The 4,567-nt window shown below is 38.8% G+C and overlaps 1 non-coding gene across 1 annotated transcript; it reads right to left on the bottom strand.

The window, feature by feature from the left end:
* Positions 1–2,643: 2,643 nt before the first annotated feature.
* On the bottom strand, positions 2,644–2,715 carry TRNAD-GUC (transfer RNA aspartic acid (anticodon GUC)). Its single transcript has one exon. It is a non-coding gene; the product is annotated as a tRNA-Asp (tRNA).
* Positions 2,716–4,567: the final 1,852 nt, after the last annotated feature.

The raw sequence follows: 4,567 nt of genomic DNA, 5'->3' as shown, positions 1-4,567 counted from the left end.
CGAATCGTATATATGTGACTTTGTGTAACATGCACGACTTATTACTATGTATACCGGAAATAATAGGTTTTCCGAATCGTCCAGGACATCAGTTGATTTGTTCTACTAGATCAACCAAGACTGCAATAATGTCTGTAGTATCGAAAAATGTCCAATCAGATTCAATGTGTCTATGTGGATCATGCATGATCTATTACCGAGTAATCCAGATGCTCAAGGTCTTCACATCGTTCTGGAGTTCAGATAATTCATCTACTAGATCAACCGAGATTGGGACAATGTCTTTAGTATCGAAATATTTCCAGACAGATGCACAGTGTCTATATGGATCATGCATGAACTATTATATCATATATACCAGATGTTCTAAGTTCTCCAAATCGTTCTGGAGTTCAAATAGTTTATCTTACTAGATCAACCATGACTGGGATAAAGTATCGAAATATGTCCAAACAGATTCATAGTGTCTATATATATAATGTTTAATTATTTCCACGTATACCAGATGATCTAGGTTCTCCAAATCGTCCTGCAGTTCAGATGATTTGTTTTACTAGATCAAAAAAGACTAGGATAATATCTGTAGTATCGAAATATCGAAATAGGTTGGTATAATCCACATAGACACTGCAAATTTGTTTGGGCATATTTCTTTACTACAGACAGATATTGAATTAGTCTTGGGTGATCTATTAGAAAAATAATCTGATCTCCAGAATGATTTCAGCACCTATACCATCTTGTATACCTATTGCTACGGTCGGGTACAATCATCATAGACACTTTGAATCTGTTTGGACATATTTTGATAGTACAGTCATTATTGCAGTCTTAGTTGATATAGTAGAACAAATCAACTGAACTCCAGGACGATTTGGAGAACCTAGAATATCCGGTATACATGGCAATTACTCGCATATATACGATTCGTTTATGATTTGACAACCGAAAATGCTATGTTCATATTGAAAAAAAAAGGAAAATAGCTCACATTGGACAGACCTCAGGGAGTTTCCGTGTAAATCCGGTGTGACTTATGGAATTGAGATCATTTCTCGATTATTTGCAGGGTGTTTGGTTTGAACCGGTAAAAAATTGAGAGCCAAATGATCAACGAAATAGTCCGAAGTCCCTTCGCGATTTTTGCGACATCATTTAATGTTTTCGCGATTTTCGCGACTGAAAGTTCAAATCCGCGAAAATCGCGAAATCCGCGTAATTCGCGAAATCTGCGCCTGTTGTAACAGCCTTGTGATTGCTACTTCCGAAAGCGAGGTTCGAATGGGGCAACGCTGACAAAACTGGGCCAGAATCCATTTTTGGTAACGATGTTAGGGAAAATTGGGCTACCCAAAACTAGTACTTTGAAGGATACAAAGCTCAAAGGACGTCCCTTTCTAGCAGCGGGAGTTAGCGGTTGACATCGGAACGAAGTTTTAGTCCAGCCGGTTTTGCTACAGATGTAATTTGATATATGCTCAGCGGTCGTTGAAGACTCGAATGGTGTTATATAAAACTGTTTAAACTTCTCGGCTGACTCGTTGGCCGTAGGAGCAACTAGTTTTCGACTGGAGCTAGCATTAGTAGGAGGAATTAAATTTATAATAAATTTGTACTAAATTTAGCGTTAATAATGTGTCTGCTATATCGCAGAAATATACTTCTAGATAGAGCTGGAATTAGGGCCTAACAGCTTTTGTAATCAATGACTTATTTTGACGCAAACCAACATCCTCATCGGGTAGGGAAAGACTTTCCCTATGCGATGGTTATGTTAGTCTGCGTGGGCGTGCCTTGAATTCCTAGAAATCATCGATAGAAGTCATTGTTTACAAAAGCTGTTACGCCCTAATTCCAGCTCTATCTAGACTTGAATGTTTCGAACGGTGTAGCACCACTGATGTAGGGTAAGACTAGACTGGCCCTCGAAAATAAAAGTTCTATTTTTCCACGGGTCAACCCCTAGATTGGTGCATTTAGGTGAGAAAACCACTATCCGAATGTTGCAATATACGAGCAGAATGCACATAATTAATTAATATCTTCATAATACTAACTTGAATCGTGATGCTGTCTTTGGCAAAGTTGTTACTTATAGTTTAAGGTACGTGTGCTGAAATTCTGAGCTTAATCGAGTTTTCTGAACCAGTTCTATGCACGAAAGAGTGAAGGAATATTGTTCCTCCATACATTTCAACCAATATCCCCATATAAATTTTAAATCAAAAGCGCCAGCTCGTGATTCATCCGAATGAGCTGAAATTTTCAGATAGTGGTTTTCTGTTGATATATCTGTTCATGCGCGGCTTATTGTATATGAAGGCGTCCTCCGAATATACGTGTATGAACAGGCATTCTTGAAATGGGTCGTTGGATGTACAGCAAAGCTATCACTTCTAGGAGATCCAGGGCCAAAATGTTTTGCATCTGTGTATAAAAATAGCTGCAAACAATTTTTTTCTATAAAAGCTCTGCCGGCCAATGAAAAATGGGTTGTATTCACGGACAATTACAAAGTGCTTGATTTATTAAAAATTAAAATTTGATTGAAAGCAGTGTCTTTCCTGTTGTGTCAGTCTTTACCACAATTCCCCTACTAACGACATTGACATATCTCTCTGTTGTAGCGCAAAAAATATGACACTCCCCGACGGGGAATTGAACCCCGGTCTCCCGCGTGACAGGCGGGGATACTGACCACTATACTATCGAGGACTTGTTTTATTAATCAAAGTGATCGAATCACATTTTTAGTGTATTAATAAAGCTTCGATAATCAAATTTCAACACACCACCATCAATTGCTTCAAAATTGATCCGTCAAAGAGGAACACCGGTCCCTAATCAGAATCAATAACTTTAATATGCTTTTCAATCCTCGTCTGATCTGCCCCCTTTTCGCATTACCAGTAGGACAATACCGTGCAAAGAAGAAACAACTCCCTAAAAGAAAATACCCACAAACTCAACTCTACAACGGCAGCAGTTTACCTTTTCGCTCCCAAAACGCCCAGGTTTACATTTTATTGACAGGTGGGCACCAAAAGTGCTATAATAGAAACGAAACGAGCGCGATACCTGGCTGCTCTTGGCTTCCGCACCGTCATCACCATCATCATCCTCACCCACCGACGTCACTGAGTTAAACCAGCCAGCGCCAACTACGTCGACTGTGTGAACCCCGCGCGCGCGCTCGTGTACTTCCTCTTTTCAACCACCACCATTCACATATTTGAGTTTGAATCTCTTCATTCTCCTTGCTACCTCGCTGCCTCTACCAACCGATGCTTCTTTCTTTGTTGCTTTACCTCGACTCGACACAAATCGAATCCAGCCCGCTTTCTTTCGTCGGTGTCGGTCGTCTTCGTTGCTGGGTTCCTTCCCATCCATATTGGTTAGAAGGAACCCAGCGAACCCAATTGAGCATATCCATTTTATTTCAACAAATTTAAGCTGGGAAAACACTCGTCAATATTTTGCTTTCCTCATTCTGACACTCTGCTGACTCTGTTGTGCATATATCGAAGAACCTTCGCCTGGTCGTCGCATGGTTTTGGTTTTATATTGGATAAAAAAAAAGGTTGAAATTCGTTTAAGAGTGAGTGGATGCCTTTCCCATTCGCACTCGGTTGTAGTCTACTATAAGAGCACTTCCAGGTCAAATGGTAAATAAAAAATATTGAATTTTTTCTTCGTTATTGTTTGGTCAATGGTCAATCATTCACATTTGAGCTAATAAATCGCTATAAACTTCAAAATGGCGTATTCGTAAACTTTCAACAAATCAAACGTAACTATTCAAATAGATGTATCTGATTTTTTAAACAATCGACGATTTGTGGTAAGCTCACTCACAGAAACTATCAACACCAGCTAGTAGGGGAAAGATTCCCCTATCTGATGATGGTGTTTGTTTGCGTCAGTGAGATAGCAGTGAAGACAAACCATCGATTGAAGTGATTATTTACAAAAGCAGATACGTCGATTTGAATAGTTACGCTTGAAATCATAACTCAAAAACTTCAAGTTGTAGGAAAATAATTTATTTTTTAGGAAAAATATACACGGTAAAATATTTCAAGTACACAGTTTGAAAAGTAGTGAAAATTTCTGTTACTATGATGCACATGAATGGAGCGTCGAATATCATACAAGTTCACCTTATACACGCTGAGATAAGTTTACTTAAAATACCTAGGTTTTAATTTTACCTGGACCCATTTGAGTGGAACAAGTTTCGCTATTGATTTTTTTTCCCAATCGGAATTATGGTTCCGAAGAAATGAACAAAAATGTGAATTCCAGATTCCACTGGGGAATTCGCAAAAGATTGATAAATCAAAAACTCATCATGCGACACCTCAAATCACATTAGAATTTTACTTTAAGATCAATGGTGGACATATTCAGACCCAATGATCACAATGGCCTCTTTCAGATGTACCAGGTACCCCCGGGAAGTGGACAGATTCCAACATGCGCCGAAATGCATCGTTCGATACCTCAAATCACATGGAACTCAACTTAATGATTAGTGCAAGTATTTATATTGAATTTCCTTAACTTG

Source organism: Ochlerotatus camptorhynchus, unplaced genomic scaffold, assembly GCF_037179485.1.
Source record: "Ochlerotatus camptorhynchus isolate MF236.1 unplaced genomic scaffold, CSIRO-AGI_Acam_v1.1 ptg000232l, whole genome shotgun sequence".
NCBI classification, from domain to species: domain Eukaryota; kingdom Metazoa; phylum Arthropoda; class Insecta; order Diptera; family Culicidae; genus Ochlerotatus; species Ochlerotatus camptorhynchus.
The sequence above is the reverse complement of the archived record's forward strand: the minus strand, read 5'-3'. Positions and strand labels throughout refer to the sequence as shown.